General features: G+C 39.5%; 1 long non-coding RNA gene across 3 annotated transcripts in view; it reads left to right on the top strand.

Moving 5' to 3' along the window:
* The window catches only part of LOC132535839 (uncharacterized), a 611,211-nt gene that overhangs the window by 88,431 nt on the left and 498,094 nt on the right, over positions 1-24,686 (top strand). The window contains exon 5 of one of the 3 annotated variants that reach the window (XR_009547566.1): positions 176-339. The exons of the other annotated variants lie outside the window; for them this stretch is intronic. This is a non-coding gene — a long non-coding RNA (uncharacterized LOC132535839). Of the gene's footprint in view, positions 1-175; positions 340-24,686 lie in introns of those variants that run through there. 3 annotated transcript variants of the gene reach the window in all.

Consider the following 24,686-nt stretch of genomic DNA (forward strand, 5'->3'; position numbering starts at 1 on the left):
TTATGTTCACACGTATCCATAAACTACTGCAAAATATATACCTGAAAGCAGAAGTACATTAGAGTTTGCAGTGAGTACCTCCCTAACACTTCCTCTCCACTATTCCAAGCTTGGGATCCATGATTGCTCAACAAATTGTTTGGCTTCGTATGTTAACTCTCTTTTCAATCACCAGGTTCCAGATGCCACCAGGATGCTGGCCAGGCTTCCCTGGATTGAAGACCCCACCAATGTGTCCTGGAGCTCTGCTTCCCCAGAGACCCACCCTACTAGGGAAAGAGAGAGGCAGACTGGGAGTATGGACCGACCAGTCAACGCCCATGTTCAGCGGGGAAGCAATTACAGAAGCCAGACCTTCTACCTTCTGCAACCCTCAACGACCCTGGGTCCATGCTCCCAGAGGGCTAGAGAATGGGGAAGCTATCATGGGAGGGGGTGGGTTATGGAGATTGGGTGGTGGGAATTGTGTGGAGTTGTACCCCTCCTACCTTATGTTTTTGTTCATTAATCCTTTCTTAAATAAAAAATAAAAAAAACACCTCAGTGCACTTTTGTCAATTACAATGTTTAAGAAAACATCTGGCTTCTGGGGTGTGGGGTGGGGAAGGACTAGGTTATTTAGATCATCCTTTGTAAGCTGAAAAGAAGGGAAAGGTAGATAGCATAATGGCTATGCAAAGAGATTCTCATGCCTGAGGCTCTGAATTCCCATGTTCAGTCCCCTGTACCACTATAAGCCAAAATTGAGGAGAGCTCTGGCATTTCAAAAAAAAAAAAAAAAAAAAACTGGAAAGAATTAAAAAGTGTGACTCTCTCTAGTAAGTTTTTGGATAAAAAGATCATTTTCGGAGTGATAAGTAGAATGGGAGGAATTTGGAGCTGAATGAGAGAATCGAGGACAACACCTAACCAATTAGGGTTGTTGCCTCCTCCATAAGATAAAGGAGCAGAGTTGGGGGGGTCAAAGGTTAAGTCCAGTCTAGGGGGGAAGTTCTAGAAGACTCTCTATAATCCTTCAAAAGCATTTGCTACACCCTCAGTGTAAGAGTTCAGCAGAACTAAACATGTTCTTCCGTCTCACAACCACAAGGCACTAAAAAAACACTACCTTCTGCTGAACAGAACAGAAGATAAAAGCAAAACAAATCCTATGAGAAACTGATCACAGAATGAGTCCAGCGTTAGCGCAGCAGGTTAAGCGCACGTGGCGCAAAGCTCAAGGACCGGCATAAGGATCCGGGTTTGAGCCCTGGCTCCCCACCTTCAAGGGGGTCACTTCATAAGCTAAAGCAGGTCTGCAGGTGTCTATCTTTCTCTCCCTCTCTCTGTCTTACCCTCCTCTCTCCATTTTTTCTTTCTTATCCAATAACAACAATAATAACTATAGCAATAAAACAAGGACAACAAAAGGGAATAACTAAATATTTTTTAAAATCTTAAAAAAAAAATTTAGGGCAGAGGGTAGACAACATAATAGTTATGCAAACAGACTCTCAAGTCTGAGGCTCTAAAGTCCCAGGTTCAATCCACTGCAACAACATAAACCAGAGCTGAATAGTGTTCTGGTGGAAAGAAAAAAAACTGATCACATGGCTGAAGAGATAACTTACCTGGCTGAGTTCATGACTTGTCATGTGTGTAGCCCAGATTTGATAATAAAGTAAAGTAGAACACAGTCTTTTAAGTGCAAGTATTTAAAATAGGAATTAACTATGTATTCCACAGTTTCCTTTAACTCAAATGGAAGGACATACATTGAAAATTTCTCAGTTGAATTTTCACTCTCTCATTCTCGTGTGTGTGTGTGTGTGTGTGTGTGTGTGTGTGTGTGTGCATCTTTGCATCTCTTTCTCAATAAAATAAAAAATAAAATAAATATTTATTTTAAAAAAACTGTCTTGTGAACTTGGACTGTAGTTGGTGTATTACACCAATATAAAAGACTCTGGGGTGGGAGGGAAGGTTCAGGTCCCAGAACCTGTTGGCAGAGGAGGACTGAGTAGGGGTTGAATTGTTATGTGGAAAACTTGGAAACGTTACTTATGTACAGACTACTGTATTTTACTATCAACTGTAAACTGTTAATCCCCCAATAAAGAAATTTAAAAAGTAAAAAAAAGAAAAATACACACACACAAACTGTCTTGTTTGCCAGGTATAAGTAAATGCGTGACAATGTTGGAAATACTTGTAGAAAGCTATAACAATTCTTAACCTTGTGTATTTCCTCTGTTCCCTCTCAACCTCTAGTCTATCCCTCGTGGGTGTTCTTTCTCACCAGGTGTCATCATTTTAATCTTTGCTTCACTGCCTACACTCAGTCACCAATACCTGCTGGTTTTTCATTGTAAACATGGCTCAAACATGTCTCCTCTTGCTCACTTTGCTCTTCTGTGGAGGTCCCATTCCCTACCCAAATGATTTCATTAACCCCATGAACTGGTCTCCCTACCAGCTTCTACACAGATGCCAAAGTGGTTTATAGACGTTTATCTGATGGCATTATTTCCAGGTATTCATTCAACTCTGTAAATATTTATTTAGCACCATTTAGGTAGCAAACACTGCTTTAGGTGCTGAGGATACATCAGCAAATGAGATAGGTCAGTTTCCTACACTTATGGAACTTAAACTTTACTAGGAATAAATAATGCAGAAAAATGTTTGAATCCCCCCTTTTAAGCTTGACCTTCTAACATCTTTCCAACTTCTGCTAGCCTGATACCAGTATGTTTCTCTAAATATTTTTTTATTTTCTTTACTTATCTATCTGATAAAGACAGCCAGAAATTGAGCGGAAGAAGGAGATAAAGAAGGAGAGAGACATAGAGCCATGTGCAACACTGTTTCTCCACCTGTGAAGCTTTCTTCCTGCAGGTGGGGACCAGGTGCCTGAACACAGGTCCTTGTGCATTGTAACATATACCCTCAACCAGGTGCATAACCACCTGGCCCCCTGATACCAGAATTTTCTAGCTTCCGGTTTCTGTTCAAATATGAATCAGCTTTCTGTGTACAGCTTAACCATCACTTTCACCCTGAATACCTTTGTGCTTCAGACTGTGCTAAGAGACTTCTCTGTTCTCATGTGTATAACTCAACCATGACACACTCCACATTTTATTACAATTAAATGTTCTTCTGTTCATCTGCTTTAGGGGGCTATAAAGTTTTGAAGGTGATTTATTTCTTCATTTACTCATTTTTTTGTTATTAGTTACTTAGCAGTGTTTTATAAAAACATAATATTTCAGAGGTACTGTTTCATCCCATGGTGTGTATATGTCACCACATCCACCACAACGTCCTCTGCTTCCACACACCCCCATCCCATTGCTACCACAGTTGTCATATAATATAAGAGACAGTTAAGCTACTATTTTTTCAAGTTAATTTGCTTTTGTTTTTAGATTCCACATGAGTGAAATCATCTAATAGTTGGCTTACACTTCTTTTCTTATTTCACTAAGCATAACTGTTTCTAGTTCTGTCCATTTGTCTCAAACAATACAATCTCATCCTTTGAAACTGTAGAATAATAATCTACTGAATGAATCTATATCCTCTAACTTCCTTTTTCATCAATCATTCATTTGTTCATTCCCAACTCTAGTATCACTTAACTGAGGAGGAATTTACAAGCTTTTTGTCACCAGGGTACACTTCAATATTTCCCCAAGATGGATATCAGTATCTTCACCTTCAAACAAATCATTATCTTGTTCTACCACAGGAACTTGGGTCCCCAGCCTCCCCTAAGTGCTTCTCCCTAATCCTTATCCTATAATTTCTTTATCCAGTTATCCATCATTGGGCAATTATGCTGTTTTCATACCCTGGCTTTTGTGAATAATGCTGATATAAATATAAGGATGCATATATCCTTCCAAATTAGTGTCTTCATGTCATTTGAATGTATGTCTATGAGTAGTATTGCTGAATCATAAAGGTATTTTCATATTTATTTGTTTAAGGACTCTTTATACTGTTTTTCCATAGGGGCTGCAATATTTCATTCCCATCAACTATATACCAAGTGAGGAAGAAGATTTCTTGTCTTACTCATTTTTGTACTCTCAATGTTCAGTGAAAGTGGGGGCCACGTGGTAGCGCAGCAGGTTAAACACACATGGCACAAAGCACAAAAAGGAAAGATAGCATTCAGAACTAATAGGTAGAAAAAATGTTGACTATGATATTACTTTAACATATCTCAACTGATAGAGCTAGAGGAAAAGGTGTCCTTAAGTGGAACAGTAGAAATAGAGAGAGAAAAGTTGCTACAAAAGGTAGCTCATTGTTCAGTTTGGCACTTCCTTAACACTGGTTTGTTTAGGAGTATGTCTATGACCAAGGTGTGACTCTTACTATTAACAAAGGCAAATTTTTGTTCTAGAAAAACAATATTGTGCAAAAGATGAAATTCGGTCATTTTATTTCATTTGTTTGGTGTCTTGGTTCCAGTGAAAGTTACAGGACCAGCAAATATGAATGTTTTGATCTGGCCATGGAGCTGTATCACCCAGTGAAACTAAGGATGCGTGCTCTTGTCCATATATATATATATATATATATATATATATATATATATATATATATAATTTTATTTATTTATTTTTATTGCCCTTGTTTTTCATTTTTGTAGTTATTATTGTTGTTGTTACTGATGTCGTTGTTAGATAGGACAGAGAGAAATGGAGAAAGGAGGCGAAGACAGAAAGGAGGAAAGACAGACACCTGCAGACCTGCTTCACTACCTGTGAAGCTACTCCCCTGCAGATGGGGAGCCGGGGGCTCGAACCAGGATCCTTCTGCCGGTCCTTGTGCTTGTCTCCATGTGCGCTTAACCCACTGTGTTACTGTCTGACTCCCTCCAAATTTATATTTTTCCTAGCTTGTGTTATTTATTATTTCAATTATTTGGCTATGGGGGTCCTTAGTAAATAATTAAGGAGTATTTAGTAATTATCTAGGTGCAGTACAGAGTTGGTGGTGGTTATCCTCAATCTCTAAATGGAGAGAAGTTTACAACCAACAAAATGAATTATTTTAGTGAATGAAGAAAATAGGCATGTGCTTAACCACAATCACTAGTGAAGCAAGCCATTAATCAAACAAAACTCACTCTCCTTAGGCAGGGATGTATTGAGTGCCAGAAATAAAAGAAACCAAGTAATTGATAGCAGTATATATATTAAAAAAGAAAACCATGTGAAATCACAAGATGAGTATGGTTATCATGTTCACCCCACCTTCTGCTCCTGCACCCCCACCTTCTGCATTCCACCTTCTGCAACCCATACTCCCAGAGGGGGAGAAATATTAGGGAAAGATGACTAAAGAATTCTGAACCCCAATTTCATCAGGACCCATAGAGAGAAGGAGAAAATAGGAGGATTATTTGAAAGTGGTAATAAATGTAGGCGTCACTTAGAAAGGAAGAGAAGGTAGGACCGTAGAGGGGAACAAAATGAACTAAGAACAACCTGTTCCTGATGAACTCATGCAAGAGCTGAGGAAGTAGGAAGGAACTGCTGTAATCCTGGATTATGTATTGAGCACCTATCCTTGTGTCCTTTAGATTCAGCAGTGACTGAGGACAAGAGGAAATTCATGGAGAAGAGTGGTTCCAACTTGAAATATTAGAAGGCCACAGACATTGAAAGCAAGAAAAGCTGATAGAGTTAATACTTCACTCTCTTTCATGAATGATGTAGAGGCCCATTATAGAAAATGAACATGCAGATTTCTTCATCAAGGACACCAGAACGCTATTCGTCATTCTAGGATAATAGACTCTGAATGTATTGTTTCTTCTGCTAGTACTGCCTGTCAGCCTACTCATTATTTCTAGAGATTGCCTGCAATCACGAATGAACTAAGGACTCCATTTAGCCCAGCTGAAGTAGTAGATCTGTCCAAAGCCCCTTTCATTACATAAAAATATAAAGAATTTTCATCTTTATTTATTCCTAAAATATCATATTTCTTTTTAAAAATTGTTTACTATCTTTATTTACTTGTTTATTTATTGAATAGAGACCGCCAGAAATAAGAGAACTAGGGAGATAGAGAAGCAGAGAGCCAGAGAAACACCTGCAGCCCTGCTTCACCACTCACGAAGCTTTCATCTTACAGATGGAGACCAGGGACTTGAACCTGGGTCCTTGCTCATTGTAACATATGCGCTCAGCCAGGTGTACCACCACCTGGCCCCCAATCACATACTTCTTGATCTGATGAAATATTTGTACATTTTTAGTATTCTTTGCCTACCACAGGTAAGATCACCACAGGTAAATGTGTGCAAATCCCTTAGATTGTCCCCATCTTTCAAGTTTTATATTTGGGACTTAGCTATCATGGATTTGGGGGGAAAAAAAACCTTCAAGAAACATTGTTTATAAAGTTAATTCAAATGTTTTTGTAATCTAGAGTGCATTTTTTAAACATAATCTTGCTTGTGGCCAAACCTGCTCGGTGAGGTTTCCCTGTCTTTTACTAAGAGCCTTCCCAAGACTGAGTGTTGACAACCTAGGAGGAGTAGGAGAGAAGAGGATAAACAGAAGAGGAACAGACATCTAGGAATAGAATAGTGGTGCTTTGTTCTCCCTTTCACCACACCAGTCCAGGCAGCTTCACAGTAGAGATCACCATCTTTTAACCCTGTCAAACCTGGAAACTACATAACTCCTAACAATGCATCAATTCAGCAAGTATTTCTTGAGGAATATAATGCTATGGAAGGTATGCCTCAGTAAAAGGATCAAAGTTTGCCATTCATTAAATATGTGATGTATATTAGAATAAACACAGAATTATTTTTTTAATTTTTATTTATAAAAAAGAAACACTGACAAGACCATAGGATAAGAGGGGCACAACTCCACATAACTTCCACCACCGGAACTCTGTATCTTATCCCCTCCCTCAATAGCTTTCCTATTCTTTATCCCTCTGGTAGTATGGACCCAGGATTATTATGGGGTGCAGAAGGTGGAAGGTCTGGCTTCTGTAATTGCTTCCCCGCTGAACATGGGTGTTGGCAGGTCAAGCCATACTCTCAGCCTGTCTGTCTCTTTTCCTAGTGGGGCAGGGCTCTGGGGAAGCAGGGCTCCTGGACACATTGGTGGGGTCGTCTGCCCAAGGAAGTCCAATTGGCATTATGGTAGCATTTGGAACCTGGTGGCTGAAAAAGAGTTAACAAATAAAACCAAACAAATTATTGACTAACTATGAACCTAAAGGCTGGAATATTACAGATGAAGATTTGGTGTCTCTGTTTTGTAGAGAGCTAGTAGGCCTATTTTTGTTATATTCTCAAGGGCCCATGACTATACTAGTTGTTTCCTGAGCCTGACTTCTGATATACAGGTGGACCCAAGTTATAGTCTGGGGAGATGATGGCATGGCTGGAAAAAGGGCTAGAAAGCTGGCACAGGAAAGAGAGTAGCTCTCAAATATGGGGAAGGTATATAAATATTGTTGACTATAACCCCCATCGATTTGATCTGGGGCCCATATTCAGTTTAGACGCATATGTAACCTCTGTATCCCTGTTTATCTGAGCTCACATATTGTGGTCATAAGTAGGAATGTTCCAAGCTGCCCCAATTTCACTCCCTTGATAGCTTTTCTATTCTTTAACCCTCTGGGAGTATGGACCCAAGATCATTGTGGGATACAGAAGGGGGAAGGTCTGGTTTCTGTAATTGCTTCCCTGCTGAACATAGGCATTGACAGATTAATCCATACTCCCAACCTGTCTTTCTCTTTCCCTATTGGGGCAGGGAACTGGACTCCAGAACACATTGGTGGGGTTGTCTGGCCTGGGAAGTCCAGTTGGCATGATGGTAGCCATGGTATCTGGCACCTGGCAGGAAATATCATCTTTTACCTAGACCATGATGCAATAACCAAAAGACTTTGGGATCTGTCACACACACACACACACACACACACACACACACACACACACACACACACACACACACAGGAGGAAGTTAAAGGTCACATAGGCTCCTAAGCTGAATATGGGCCCCAGACCACATCAAATCGATGGGGCTTACAGTCAACAATATTTATAACCCTTTCTCATATTAGGGAGCTACTCTCTTCCCTGATACAGCTTTCTGTTCCTTTTCCAGCCATGACAGCGTCTCCCCAGACAATAACTTGGATCCAGCTACATCTCAGATTTCAGGCTCAGGGAAAAAAATACTAGTATAGCCACAGGCCCTTTGGAATATAACTAAAATATGACTACTAGCTATCTATTAAATAGAGATCCTGCCCCCCAACTCTTCATCTGGTGGTGGGAATTGTGTGGAGTTGTACCCCTCTTATCCTAAGGTTTTGTCAATGTTTTCTTTTTATAAATAAAAAAAATTATAAATAAAAAAGGAGGAAGTTAGGGGAGAAATTTATATTCCCTGCTACTGTCATAACATAAATAATACTGTGACAATTGAAGGGTATTATATCTCTTCAAAAAATTTTGATTTCTGCTAAAAGGCAAAGCACATAAAAACCTGATAATAATGAAACTGGGTCAAAGCGTACTATATTTTCAGAATTTAGATAGATTCATAATGCTTACAATGTGTAGAGTGGCTGCATTTGAAGAGAGTTTGCTAGGAAGGATACAGAATATTGAGGAAGCAGCCACTGATTCAACTCTATCCTGGGCGATCTGCAAAGTACATGCCAGTTTTGTGTGTCTGACTATGAAATTTAATGCTGGAGGACAGAAAGAAGAAAAGGTCCTTGGCCCCATTCCCCCAAATAGCATTACCATTTGGACTGGGGAATAAGTGAAATTAATCCTTCAACTTTCATTGTGTTTAGTATAGAAGCACCCTTGATATAATCACAGAATAAAAGCCACAGATCACTCTGTAATATTTTTCACAATCAAATAGTACAGCCCTCAAGTGCTGTAAGTGCTTGCATGTGGTTCTAGTGATGAGGTGAGAAAGTAACTAGAGGAAGAAAAAGATTGGAAAAGAATTGGGGGTGCCTCTTTTCAATACAATACAGCAGAGTATCTCTACATTTCTTTCTTTCTTTTTTAAAATCACTTTTTTTTTAGAGGGGCAGGGAGATTAATGGTTTATATTGGTGGTATGCTTGTTGGCACATAGGTACAATTTCTCATATTCCTGTCATAGGTGACTTCAAAATACTCTTTCCCCCAACTTGTTATTTTCTATCATCATGCACCAGGACACCCAATCCTTCCCTTCTTTCCCCAAAGTCCTTTGCTTTGATGTAATACACTTCATCCAGTCAGAGTTTTGCTTTGTGTTTTCCCTTTCCTTATTTCTTAAGTTCCATCTATGAGTGAAATCATTGCCGCTACACATCTAAAGTTAGGTAAAAAGTAAGCAGCTTCCTTTTGGCTTACATTCTGGGAGACTGGATTACAAGCCTTGAGTCAAGGTGAAACATGTCTAGTTATGCTATGGAGTCATACAGAGAGACAAGAAGACAGGAAGAGGCACCTGATGTTCCAGTCCCAGCTCTTCCGGACTTACCAGCTCAGCCACCAGACTCTTGGTGTATTGAATATTGAGATGCTCTAGTCCTCCTCAGATTGCAGACTCTTCAGAAGCTTCATCAGAACCACTCAGCTGAGCTGCTTCTGAATTCTGAACTGACAGAAATAGTGGCAGATAATAAACAGGTATTATTGTTCTAACACAAAACCAAGAAACTGCTAAGGAAATCCAGGTTGCTGATTGGGGACTTCACTTGTCTTTCATGCTGCTGTGTGTCAAGCACTTTACTAGGTGCTTTACATAGTCCAGGGGTTGAATATTATTACCTGTCTTTCTGTGAGGGTGCTGAATCACAAATGCGTGGTTTTCCGTGGTTTAACCGTCAGCCAAAGAAGGGAGCCGGATTTGAATGTAAGTCTGTCCTAAAATCTACACACTTTACTCTATGGAATTCTACAAGAGGGGCTAAAAACAAGCATTGTGAGCCACACCTGGGTGAAGTCTCATCACCTGGATGAAGCCATATTTATATGTTGACATGTCACTAGTTTAAGGTCTCTGTTACTCAAGAATTCCATTTTCACCCAGTCAATCTGAACTGGCTGGCCCTTTCTGCCTATCAAAACTGGGTCACCAGGTTCTCCTCATCACCATGACTTTTTAAATCATGAAATCCTCTGTCCATGCTCAGAAAACTGTTCCCACCCTCCACATCCCTTCCCTATTATGCTCAGTTGATTTGGGACCATAGGGTGAAGTGATTCATTCAGTGACAATGCAGGGTTGATGTTATTTCATATACTGAAAAATGTATCAGGGGCCTCTGTGAGAAGCAGAGGTAAGTACACTGTACCTGGCTATTACTGCAGACTCAGCTTTTTAGCTCTAATGAGAGGAGGCAGACAATAAGCATGATAATTGATCACGCTAGTAAACGTACTAAGTAAATAAAGAGGGCAGAGGAGACAGCTTAATGATTATGCAAAAGAACTTTCAAGTTTGAGACTTCTCAGTCCCAAGTTCAATCCTCCACACTATGATAAGCCAGAACTGAACAGAAGTAAAAGAAGGCAAAAAGTAAAAGATTCAGCACCCCCTTTGGGAGATTGTGTGTTTATGACTGTCATAGAGCTCCAGAAAGGTTTCCCCTCACAGCAGATCAAATCCCTGGGTTTCACAGTGATGGGCTGTCCTTCAAGCCTCCTGTGGACTAACTATCCTCACAAACACCTCATCTTCAGTATCACTCAACCTAAACTTACTCCTAGGAAGTCAAGGAAGCCCAAGAATCAAGTAAAGATACAATAGCTACTAGTTATGTGCACCTAGTATTTGACAAGACCTTATCCTCACCATCTCAGTTAACCTTCTCAATAATTGTGAAGCATGAATTGCTATTATCTTCTAGGTCAGTAAAGACAGGCTCTGCCAAGTTAAGTAGTTTATTTAGAGTCACAGAGCATAGTATGGGACAGAACCAGGATATGAAATAAGTTTTGTCTAGTAAGCATACCCTGACTTCTTACACTATGGCAACTCTTTTTCAATGGGCCAGAAATTAGCAGCAAGAATGTATGCAACCCAAGAGTATTGGCCAGCCTCAGAGCTGTGACTGTATGCTACAAAACAACCCCACCTCTTACTCTTAAGAATATACCTAGTGTCCTGAAGCCCCACCTCCCCAGATCCCTGCCTCACTAGGGAAAGAGAGAGAGGCTGGGAGTATGGATCAACCTGTCAATGCCCATGTTTAGTGGGGAAGCCAGACCTTCCACCTTCTGCACCCCATAATGTCCCTGGGCCCATGCTCCCCGAGGGTTAAAGAATAGGAAAGCTCTCAGGGAATGGATGGGATATGGAGTTCTGGTGGTAGGAATTGTGTGGAATTGTACCTCTCTTAACCTATAGCCTTGTTGATATTTCCATTTTATAAATAAAAACTTTAAAAAAAAAAAAGACTACACCTAATTGAGCACAAACATTACTATGAGCAAGGACTCAGGTTTGAACCCCTACTATCACCTGTAGGAGGGAAGCTTCACAAAAGGTGAAGGAGATCTACAGGTCTCTTTCTCTCCCTATCTTTTTCCACTTCCTCTCCCTCTCCCCCTCACCTCCCTTCCTTTCCCATCCTATCTAAAAACAAAAAAATAAAAAAAGGAAAATGGACACAGGAATGGTGCATTCATTATGCAGGCCCCAAACCCCAGCAATAACCCTGGTAGCAAAGAAAATATAAAAAACACCTGCAGTGCCTGTGATTCAGGCCCATAGCTTTCCACTAGAGGATTAAAGTGATTAGTGATGAAAGTGATTTTAGTGATGAGGTGAGGCTTACCAAAAAGTTATGAAGATTTTTAAGAGTGACTTGTTAACCTATATGGGTTCGTGTAGAGAGAAACTATGTGAAACTTATGAGCAAAGTATTGAAGGTGGGGTGCTAAGAGTTTTTCAGACATCATGAGATGTCTGAAACTAAAAGATACCTAAGGGTGTGTGTGTGTGTGTGTGTGTGTGTGTGTGTGTGTGTGTGTGTGTTGTTTACTTTTTGACTTGCTAGAACTTTACATCTGTGAGATTCCACAGCTCTTTGATATTCTTTTTTCTTCTTCCTTTTTAAACTAAGAGGGACAGAGAGAAAGAGACAGAGACAAAGAGAGAAGGAGGACAGAAATGACAGTACCTCTTATGTGGTGTTGGAGACTTGAAGTTGGGTCCTCCCACATGATAAAGTATGTGCTCTTCCAGGTGAGTCACCCCTTGGCCCCCTCATTTTCCTTTCCTTAAAGATGATAATATCTATAAAGTTAATTGAAGTATGAACTTGGATTAATACACATGGTTATTCCCGTTTTCCTTTTTCAATTTTAATGCCTCACTCAATTATTCTAATAAGGAATTAATACGTGTGCTCAACGAGGTGCACCACCACTGGGCCCCTTCTAATAAGGAATTAAAAATGAGATTAAGACACATACCTAAGTACTGAGTCATCATTGATTAAGTGACTATCTGTTAGATTCTGTGTTAGATTCTTATTAAAAATAAATAAAGAGAATGCATGCTAACCCAGTGGAGAAGCAATTACAGACCTTCCACCTCCTGCACCTCATAATAATCCTGGGTCCAGGCTCCCAGAGGGATAAAGAATAGGAAAGCTTCCAATGGAGGGGATGGGATACAGAACTCTGGTGATGGGAAGTGTGTGATATTCTACCCCTCTTATCCTATGGTCTGTTGATCATTATTAAATCAATTTAAAAAAAAAAGAATGCATGTTCACAAGCAACACACAGCATGCAACTGTCAGCATTTGACTTTCAATGGCATATTAATGCCTGAATAAATAGTAGAAGCATTAGTTTATTTTAAATATTAAGGGACCACCTGTGGGCAACAGTATGAAAACTCCATAAACAATTAAAAAATGGAAATGCCTTATGCTCCATAAATACCACTCCTAGGCATATATCCAAAGATCACAAAAGTACTCACTCAAATGGATATGTGCATGCTTATGCTTTTAGCTATACTATTAATAATAACCAAAATTTAGAAGCATCCTACATGCCCACCAATATATGTCTGGATAAAAAAAGAAGTTATGGAATGTATATAGAGTGAAATACTACTCTGCAATCACACAAGATTTGATTTTTATCATTTGGGACAAAAATGGATGGACAGAATAGAGGTGAATGTGTTAAGTGAAATAAGAAATGGAAAACAACTACCTGGTTGTTTTGCTCAGATGTGGAATAAAGACAACTAAGACAAAGGGACTTGTAAAGAAAAGTAACCGCACTGTCTCCTAGACTTTTGCAGAGTTTGTGAAAACTGCTAGTTTTCAGAGGGAAAAGAGAAGGCACAGAGACTTAAGTAGTGAGTGTGATGAGCTGCACACACACAAAGTTGGGGATGTAACTTTGCCCCTGAAATCTTTTAACTTTATAAACTACGGTTGAATCACTAGTAATAAAAATCATGTATATGAAAAGGTATTAAGGTGCCAAAGTGTAGCTCACAGGAAAGGTATTTGCCTTGCTATATACATATAGCCCAGGTTTGAGCCCCAGCCTGGGGGAAGCTCAAATACTAATGTCTCTCCCTCTCTCTCTCCACTTGTTTTTATATGAGTGAAAAGGTTACTGGGAGTGGTGACATTCTACAGGCATGAAGACCTGGCTCCATAAATAGCAAAAATAGAGTATTGTGTCTGAAAGAAGTTTGAGTAAGAATAAAGGATTTTTTTTGTTTGTTTGTTTCCCCTTTCCTAAACAACTCTCCCGGCTCTCCCTGGAGGTGTCAAGAATGACCACAAGGCATACGTTAACCCAACACCCTTGCCAAACCCAGAGCTCTCCCCTTTATGGGCATCAGTTCTCTGTGCTGCTCTTTTGAGTTTCCTGTTGGCTCTGCCATGCACGCTCTCTCTGAGTGTTGGACAGACTTTGCAAACTTCCTGGCAGCCTTCAGGGGACTATGAGGTCAGGGCGGCCTGAATCCTATTTGCCCAAACACAGAACAGCATAGTACCTTTTAAAAAAGAAATAAAATTAACTTTTTTAAACTGCCAAAGTGCAAAGAATAGGAATACTCAGCACCCCCCCTACCCCACTTCTACACACACACACACACCAAAAGCAAGGGCACAACTTTTGGGGGACACTTTTCTAGGTTGTCCAACCCTTTGACTATGTTAAGAGGAAGGGCTTTTGATCCATATAAAATCACAGTGTTTAACCTAGAACAGATAGTAAATTCAACTTTGTACATGAGGAAACTAAGATAAAACAAATTAAATTATTTGACTCCAAGGATACATGATCAATCCCTGATACCACTAAAAGCCAGAGCTGAGCAGTACTGTGGTTAAAGTAAAAATGAATAAATATAAATAAATAAATGCCACATCTCTTGTAAATAGGAGTTGCTAAAACTGGAAAAGATCACTAGATCAGGGTCTTTTCATTTTATAGTTTATCCTGACAAGTTCTCAAGGAGACTAGTGAGCCATTGGGAGACTTACTCCTGGATCAAAGGAAACATAAATACTTCCCTTTCAAAAATGATAATCTAGTTTTATATATGCTAACTTGGTACCACTGCCAGGGCTAGATTTACTTTTTAAATTCATATGGTATTTATACATCATGACTAACTGGTTTTTCTCTTACTAGGATGTATATCATCTAAAGAATGTCTTTCCTACTCGGTGGATCCTGTTATTGAACTTCCAGGAATTCATCCTAAGGAAATATTTCAGAAGGAAAAATGCTAATCATGCAGAGTTGTTTATAATTAACTTTACTTAGGATAGCCAAAGACCAAGAATGAGTACAGTTAAGTAATGATTAAATCAACTATGATAACAATGAAGTTAGAACAATGTGTAACCATTAAAATTGATACACTGATAAACATAAGAAGCAAGCACAGGTTAATGTTTTATTTCTGAATTATCCTTCTTAGAGATTACAGACTTTTTTTATGATACATTATCTCCCTTCTTTACAATAATCATGTGAAGTAATATTCTCCCTTTGTTGAGAGAAAACAGACTTCTGGAGCTGAAGTTGTTTGCCTGGGTTCACTCATGTAATATTCAATACACTGACCATGGTTATTTAAATCATAGATACATATATCAAGGTTGAAAAAGCAGTGGTTGATTACAGACAGCTGTTTCATGAAAACGAAGTACTTTATAAGATTATGTGAGTGTGGCTATTAATTTTTAAATATTTATTTATTAGAAATAGAAATCAAGAGGAGAAGGAGAAATAGAAATGTAGAGAGAAAGCAAGACACCTGCAACACTGCTTCACTACTTGTGAAATTTTCTACCCTGCAAGCGGGGAACAGGGACCTGAACCTGAGTCCTTTTAAGATGTATGTTCTACCAGGTGTACCACCACCTGACCTGTGGGCGTTTTATTTATTCTCCTTTATAGAGTGAATATTTCTAAGATTATATTAATAGTAAAGCTATTTTCTTCATCTTACCTTCTTAAACATCATATTGAGATTACCTATAACAAAGCTTACTTACTAAGAAGTATACCATGTAATGCGGACCTTGTTATAACAGACCCTGTAACTAGCTTTGCTTTTCATACAAAACATATTAATGGTCCTGTATAAACAATAAGATTGTCTGAGGTGGTAAAATAAATAACTTTTTTTTTCATCTGATCTGCTTATTTCATCCCCCAATTCTAACATAGCTATGCTATATGTGAACCCTTCCCCTTCAAATATGTTAGAGTGATTACTTATTTGCCCACCAAAATGATTCTTTTTGATTATCAAAGCCATGAATTAGTCCATCATGTTAGGAGATGCTTTCAGAAGATGTGTCCTGTGATGGGTTACTCGAGTGAAGTAGCAGAGGTGATAAAGCTTTCAACTTCTATTCCTACTCTAACATGACTAATCTGTTAGTCCCAATATTTTGTTCCCTCTGTTTCTCTTTGTTCCTTTTGAGCATCAAAGGCTGCCCCCTTTTTTTCCCTTAGGTCATAGTCATTTTTTCCATTGGGAATATTCATTCTAATTCAAACATTTCTAAAGCTCAAACAAATAGATCGTAAGACAGGGCTACAATTCTCTTTATCACCACAAAAGCAGACATTCACTCCAGTGGAAAGCACACTTTTTCTAGTTCAGTATGGACAACTTCTGCTTTAAAATCATCTTTAAAGGAGTACTAGTTGGCTGCAACACAACTGTAAACACAATTATAACCAGAGAAACTAACATCCTAAGATGGTATTCAGTTGCAAATAGGCATCCAAGGTATAGAGTGTGTGTGTGTGTGTGTGTGTGTGTGTGTGTGTGTGTGTGTGTGTGTTAAATTAGCAAACTTTATGAACCAACAATATTTTAAAAGATCTCAGTTTGTAAAACATGGTTGTATGATTTGGAAGATGGCACAACAGAAAAGTGTAGGACTTGGAAGTTTGAGCTCCTGTGCTAAATCCCCAGTTCTGCATATGCCAGATGGATGTTCAAATGTGTTCTAATGTGTTCTCTCGATCTCTCTCTCCCTCTCTCCCTCTTTCCCTCTCTCCTTCTCTCCCTCTCTCCCTCTCATTTCTTCCTTCCCTTTATCTATCATGAATAATTCTTTAAAAGAAGGAAAGCAGAGGGTCAGGCAGTGGCACATCAGATTAAGTGCACATAGTACAAAGGGCAAGGACCTGCACAAGGATCCTAGTTTGAGCCCTCAGCTCCCCACCTAGAGGGAGGTCGCTTCATGAGTGATAGGGCAGGTCTGCAGGTTTCTATCTTTCTCTCCTCCTCTCTACCTTTCCCTCCTCTCAATTTCTTTCTGTCCTAGCCAATACCAGGAGCAATGGACTCGTGCAGGCACTGAGCCCCAGGAGACCAAAAAAAAAAAAAGAGAGAAATAAAGAAAAGTAGTGCTTTAACTCCAGAGTCTTTGGTCTCTAGCCCTCTTTCCTCTACTTCAGAACTATGCTTTCTGAAAGATTTTTTTCATAAACATATCTCTACTTCTTTCCTGAAGTAATCTAGCCTAATCCCTACGCCATTAAAATTATCCTTGGCTTTATATGTTAACTTTCTTTCTAGCCACCAGGTTCCAGATGCTAGCATGATGCCAATCAGACTTCCCTGGACAGACAACCCCACCAATGTGTCTTGGAGCTTGGATTCCCCAGAACCCCGCCCCACTAGGGAAAGAGAGAGGCAGGCTGGGAGTATGGATTGACCTGTCAATGCCCATGTTCAGCAGGGAAGTAATTACAGAAGCCAGACCTTCCACCTTCTGCATCCCACGATGACCTTGGGTCCATACTCCCAGAGGGATAAAGAATAGGAAAGTTATCAAGGGAGGGGATGGGATACGGAGTTCTGGTGGTGGGAATTGTGTGGAGTTGTACCCCTCTTATCCTTTCAGAAACCCTTGGATGGGTCCATGGGCATATCTCATTTTACTTACAGCATTACTGTGTAGCTTTTGACATTATTGATCTTCTCCTGCTCCTTTTAATTTTTTAAAATGTGTTTAGTGCTACCAACATTATCACTAGTGCTTGATGTTGACACTATGAATCCACTGCTTCCTTCAGCCATTTTTCCTTTCTATTTTGTTTTGGATAAAGGCAGAAAGAAATTGAGAGAAAGGGGGGCTAAAGAGGGACAAAGTAATTTGCTACTGTCACTCTTATCTGAGTGAGAAGAAGAAAAAAAGGAAAGTCACTCAGAAGTAGTAATAGGTGTAGGGGTGACTTAGCAAGGAAGTGAATACAGGACTGTTGGAAGAAATAGGCAAAGGCAACACACACACACACACACACACACACACACACATATATATATATATATGCTAGAAACAGTCAGAAATTAAAAGGGAAAGGGGTGATGAGAGAGAGAGATGGAGAGAGAGAGACACCTACAGCCCTGCTTCACCACTAACAAAGCTTTCCCCCTGCAGGTGGGAACTGGGGCTCAAACCCAGGTCCTCACACATTGTAACATGTTTGCTCAACCAAGTGAACCACCACCCACCTGGAATCAGCCAATATTTGTGACCTTGGGAGAAGTACTGCAATTTCCAGTAAAGGGAATGGGGACACAGAACTCTGGTGGTAGGAACTGTATGGAGTTATACCATGTAATCTTATAATTTTGTAAATTAGCATTAAGTTGTTAATAAAAAATAATTAGGGGGAAGCTTCACAAGCAGTGAAGCAGGGTTGCAGGTATCTCTTTGTCTCTCTCCTTCTCTATTTCCCCTTCCCCTCTCTATTTCTGGCTGGGTCTATCCAATAGAGGAAGATAATTAGGAGAGAGAGAGAGAGAGAGAGAGAGAGAGAGAGAGAGAGAGGGAGAGAGGGAGAGATGGAGAGAGAGAGATGCTCAGTGCAAAGGAAAAAAGGAACTGTTTAACTACAGGGGTGAAAATGTAAAATACCACAGTCATTTCTCCTCTTATAGATATTTGTCTTGGTTCCTGGAACTGAACTTTAACAGATGAAGACTTGGAAGGCTTGTCCATTTGAGTGCTCTTAGAATCTATTTACCTTGAGTGAATTTTTGTTGTTGTTGTTGTTGTTTAGTACTGATTTAAACCCTTTATACTTGTGGTTTAAATGAACTTAATTTTCTTACTTAAGGTGAACTTAAATATCTATTTATGATTTCACATAGCTGCTATTCTTGGCATCTAGGAACTCTGGGGGATGAGTGAGGCTTGAAATATCTTAGATTTTTGTTAACAACCTGTGTGGTTTTCTATAAACACAGCAACACATTTATTCTGTCAGAAGGTAAGATAACAGGAATAAAACAGATGGTCATTAGTGCATCAACCCATATTACCACCTCCTAATAGTTCTTATTTTGAAAATCACAGGGATAACTTATTTTCTATAGCAAGTGTGTGGCTAAAGCAAGCTTTTTATTCTAAGTCACAAACATTACTCCTGCAGCTATAGGCCTGAACTGTTGCTAGGTTACCAATTGGAAATGGACACCTAGCAACTACTATCTGCCTTTTTCCTTTTCTGCTCTCTCATTCTGTGAAAAGACAAGTAATTCCTAAACCCAGCATAACATCAAAAGTCTGAGAGGGAGGAAGAAGGAAGGAGGATCTTAGACTTTTACTATCCATTTAGGGAAATACTTTAGAAGGGAAGAAAGATGATTTTGTGACTTTTATTTTAGAGCAAACATTTCCCATCACCAAAAGAAACATGATACTGTTTTTACTTTCTGTTTCTATATCTTTTCCAAGGTTGTATTTTTGGAATTTTTCCCCAAATTTAGTAAATGTGTAATTTCCTGTTTTTCTTTCTAATTGTTTTCTTTTATTAGATAGGAGAAAGAGCAATTGAGAGAAGATGGGCAAACAGAGAGAAGGAGAGAAAGAGAGACATCTGAAGACATGCTTCACAACTCATGAAGCAACCCCTGAAGGTGGGGAACCAGGATCTTACCCGGCTCTTTGCGCTAGGTAATGTGTGCGCTTAACTGGATGCCCCGTGGCCCAGCCAGTAAACATGTAATTATTATTATTGTTTTTTAATAAACTTTTTCATTTTATTTATTTACCTTTTATTTTTTACCAGAGCACTGCTCAGCTCTGGCTTATGGTGATGCAGGGGGCTTGAACCTGAAACTTTGGAGCCTCAGGCATGAAAGTCTATTTGCATAACCACTATGCTATCTACTCCTACCCTATTTTTATTATTTTAATTTTACTTTATTTATTACTGTATAGAGATAGAAATTGAGAGTGATGGGGAAGTAAAGAAGGAGAGAGACAGAGAGATACCTGTAGCTTTACTTCACCACTCATGAAGCTTTTCTCCTTCAAGTGGGGACCAGGGTCCCTGCTTGAACCTGGGTCCTTGTGAACTGTAATGTGTGCGCTTAACCAGGTGTGCCACCACCTGTACCCGACATGTAATTTTAAAATAAAGGAAACAAAAGTGTGTTTTGGCTCACTTCAAAGCTTTGTGAGGATGGTGAGTCAATACGAATTATGCTGTATGTCCATTATAATTCCATGCAAGGGCATAATCTTTTTGTGAACAAGAGTCCACTTTATGCACCTCTTCTATAAACTAGAACTAGATGCTTAAGAATAGTTAATGAAAAATAATTAGGTGTTCAGAATGTCTTATAGGGAGAATTATATCAATAAAAGTTATGATCATATTTTAAAATTTTTTTATTAATTTTTAAAGTCCCCCCTTTTGTTACTCTTGTTGTTTATCGTTGTTGTTATTGTTGTTGTTATTGCTGTCATTGTCGTTGGATAGGATAGAGAGAAATCGAGAGAGGAAGGAAAGACAGAGGGGGAGAGAAAGACACCTGCTGACCTGCTTATCCGCCTGTGAAGCGACTCTCCTGCAGGGGGGGAGGCGGGGGCTTGAACCAGGATCCTAACGCCGGCCCCTTGCGCTTCGCGCCATGTGCGCTTAACCTGCTTCACCACTGCCAAGCTCCCGAGCTTCATATATTTTTTTTTCTCTTTTATTTAAGAAAGGATTAATTAACAAACCCATAGGGTAGGAGGGGTACAACTCCACACAATTCCCACTACCCAATCTCCATATCCCACCCCCTCCCCTGATAGCTTTCCCATTCTCTAGCCCTCTGGGAGCATGGACCCAGGGTCATTGTGGGTTGCAGAAGGTAGAAGGTCTCGCTTCTGTAATTGCATCCCCGCTGAACATGGGAGTTGACTGGTCGGTCCATACTCCCAGTCTGCCTCTCTCTTTCCCTAGTAGGGTGGGTCTCTGGGGAAGCAGAGCTCCAGGACACATTGGTGGGGTCTTCAGTCCAGGGAAGCCTGGCCAGCATCCTGTTGACATCTGGAACCTGGTGACTGAAAAGAGAGTTAACATATGAAGCCAAACAAATTGTTGAGCAATCATGGACCCAAAGCTTGGAATAGTGGAGAGGAAGTGTTAGGGAGGTACTCACTGCAAACTCTAGTGTACTTCTGCTTTCAGGTATTTTAAGGAATTCTGAAATTGGTGGACAGGATAAAAGGGAGGGAGGAAATAATGCAAGTAATCTAATTTTGTGATAAGAAATGCAAAGTAAGAGTGGGTTACGTAAGATGACTGTTTACTTTTTATTCTATGCATATCCAGTTGGCTCACATTGATGAGAAGACAGGCTTCTTCTTGTTGTTCCCCTGTCCTCAAGCTTTGTATTCCACCTCATGATCTAAGGCAGGAGTTTGACAGGGACATTATGTCCTGTTCTTTCCCATTAAAGAGAATGGTGGTGAGAAGAGCGCACACACCCCCTTTAAGGGCAATTACTGGGAATTTCACATTCCATTTCCAACTGGAATGTAGTATTTATATAGTTCTTGTGCCTGGAGCTGGACAGATTCCACTCATTTCCAGAATTACAAAGGTTAACAGTTTGTCCCCATTCTCTTCAGTGAGGTTGTTTCATATATTTATAATACAGCCTATTTTGCCATTTTCTGTATTCCATTCTGGAAGTCATCTTACTCCTAAATGTCTCGTGAATATATATATATATATGTGTGTGTGTGTGTGTGTGTATAGTCACACTCTTTCTACTATAAAATTCTACAGGATTGTTACCAATAATTTTAAATCTTACAAAACATATTATGACATGTAAGTTTTACGATCTAAAAACTAATTATAGCTTCTTATATAGTATTTGTAATAGTATAAATTCAATTTTTGTTCCCTTTATACTTATGTCTTTTTTTGTTATTGCCAGAGCTTTCCAGTGATTTTTTTTTCTGTTTAGCTTAGCTTTATTTTACAGACTGAAGAATAATATAACCTTTTCACATAAATATTAGAAACCTTCCCAAATTCTCTTATGAATTTCTTTTTTTAATTATTTTTTATTTAAGAAAGGATTAATTAACAAAACCATAGGGTAGGAGGGGTACAACTCCACACAATTCCCACCACCCAATCTCCATATCCCACCCACTCCCCTGATAGCTTTCCCACTCTCTATCCCTCTGGGAGCATGGACCCAGGGTCATTGTGGGTTGTAGAAGGTGGAAGGTCTGGCTTCTGTAATTGCTTCCCCACTGAACATGGGTGCTGACTGGTCTGTCCATACTCCCAGTCTGCCTCTCTCTTTCCCTAGTAGGGTGGGTCTCTGGGGAAGCAGAGCTCCAGGACACATTGGTGGGGTCTTCAGTGATTTTTTTTTTTTTCAAATAGAACAGAGGGATGGAGACATAAGAAGAGAAGGGAAGAGAACACAGTGCCAAAGCTTCCCCTGTGTGTGTATATGGGGCAGGAGGGGCTTGTCAGACTCAAACATGGGCCATGCACATGAAAATCAGATGCACTAACCAGATGACCAATATTGCTGCCCCTAATGTTATGCTAAAAATATTTAAATATCACAAATTTTGTGTGTTTAATAAACCTCATTTGATTTTATAGCATTTTGATCCACTTTTTGTAAAATTTTTATCTTTATTGGATAGAAACAGTCAGAAATTGAAAAGGTAAGGGGAGAGGGAGAGAGAAAGAGAGACACCTGCAGCCCTGCCTCACCACTTGCAAAGCTCTCCCCCTTCAGGTGGGGATCAGGGGGTTGAACCTGAGTCCTTGTGCACTGTAACATGGGCACTCAACCAGGTGTGCCACCACCTGGCCCCAATTTTATAGTATTTTGATATCCATTTAATATGAATAATCCACTTAGTGTTAACACAGCTGTTCAGTAGCAAAGCTATTATTCAACCCCAGATGAAGGGGATCTCTAAAGTCTCATTTCCTTCTGTCATGCTAATTTTTTCTCTGAAGAATCTTAAACTATGAATCTTCTTAGATAGTAGAGTAAAAGAAAAACTTTAGATTTCCCTCTGTAGAGTTACTTGTTCTTTCCGACTTATTGGCATCACATCTCTGAGATATCAAGTCAAATATAGAGTGTGGTTAAGGAAGGGCTTCTTTCTGGAATTGCAAGTTGTCACTGGATGAAAATAGCACATTGACAACTGATTTGCTAACAGGTCAACAGATGGTACAGACTAGTCAAAGTTGCAAATGGGGCATCACTAATGGTCATCTGTAAAAGCCTGTTTGATTAACCAAGTTTCTTTGCTCTTGTTATAAATTAGTTTTTAATATGTATTTATTTTGGGACTGGGTGAAGGAATATCTGGTTGAGGGCACATGTTAATATGCACAAGGACTGGGTTTCAAGTCCCCAGGTCCCACCTACAGGGAGAAAGCTTCACACACAAGTGGTGAAGCAGGGCTGCAGATGTCTCTCTGTCTCTCTCTCTTTATCTCCCCCTCTCTCAATTTCTGTCCATCTCTTTCCAATAAATAAATAAAGATAATAATAAATTTATTTATGATATAAAACAAAGAAGTAGTAAGAGAGAAAGAGAGAGAGAGAGAGAGAGATGAAATTGACCAGAGCACCACTGAGTCATATATGGTGCCAGAGATTGAACCTTGACCTTGTGCATGAAAAGAATGTACTCTACCCACTGAGCAGCCTACTTGGTTGCTTCTGTTTTGTTTTTTTTCCTGATACTGATGAGGGATACACGTACACACACAGAGATGAGATAAAAAAGAGAGACAGGCAGACATACAAAGAGGAGAGAGGACAGTAGCACTGCTCAATAACTTGTGAAACTCAACCCTCACAGTTGGTGACTGGGTGGCCTGGTAATGTGAGCTCTACCGGTAAGTGACCACCCAGTCCCCTACTTGGTTGAATCTCTTGTTATGGATTAGCTTGGATCAATCAGAAGCTACTTTTTAAGAAGAATTTTTACTTTTCTTTCTTTTTACAAATTTTATTAGTAATGTAATAACGACTTACAAGATTGTGACAGGATAAAGTTCTACGTTGTACCATAACCAAAGTCCTGTGCCTTCTCCTTCCAATAATAAACGCTATCATTCTCAACAAGTTCTGGAAACTATTTAGTGAGCCTCTCCCCACCCCCCACCCACCCACCCACTCCCTTTTTGTTTTTTGCAAGTTCATGTGTTTTTACTCTCTATATTCTGCATATAAGCAAAAAACAACTGGTGGTTGCTTTTTACCTTCTTACTTACTTTATTAAACATACTTATCTCTAGTCCCATCAGTTTTGTCCTGAAGGACACAATATTATCCTTTTTATTGCAAAATAGTCTACTATTGAATATCTGTCTCATCACAGCTTTGTCCATTCATCTGTTGGGTATTTAGGCTTCTACTCCCTGGTTATTATGATAGTGCAGCTATGAACATAGCGGTGTCTATGTCCCTTTGAAATAGTGTTTGCCTGTCTTTTGGATATATGCTCAAGAGTGATATTGCTGGATGACAAGATGTTTCCATTTTCATTTGTTTAAGGACACTCTATACTGTTTTCCAAAGGGGCTACACCAGTGTGCATTCCCACCAAATAGTGAATCAGAGTCCCTTTTTTTTCTACATCCTCACTAACACTTGTCATTTCTTGTGTTGATGTGGGCCATTCTCACAGATATCAGGTGGAATCTCAGTATGCTTTTTTTTTTTTGCCTCCAGGGTTATCGATGAGGCTCTATGCCTACACTATGAATCCACTGCTCCTGCAGACCATTTTTCCAATTTTGTTGCTCTTGTTGTTATTGTTACTTTGCCATTGCTGTTATTGTTGTTGGATAGGACAGAGAAATCAAGAGAGGAGGGGAATTC

This window comes from Erinaceus europaeus, chromosome 2, assembly GCF_950295315.1.
Source record: "Erinaceus europaeus chromosome 2, mEriEur2.1, whole genome shotgun sequence".
NCBI lineage: Eukaryota > Metazoa > Chordata > Mammalia > Eulipotyphla > Erinaceidae > Erinaceus > Erinaceus europaeus.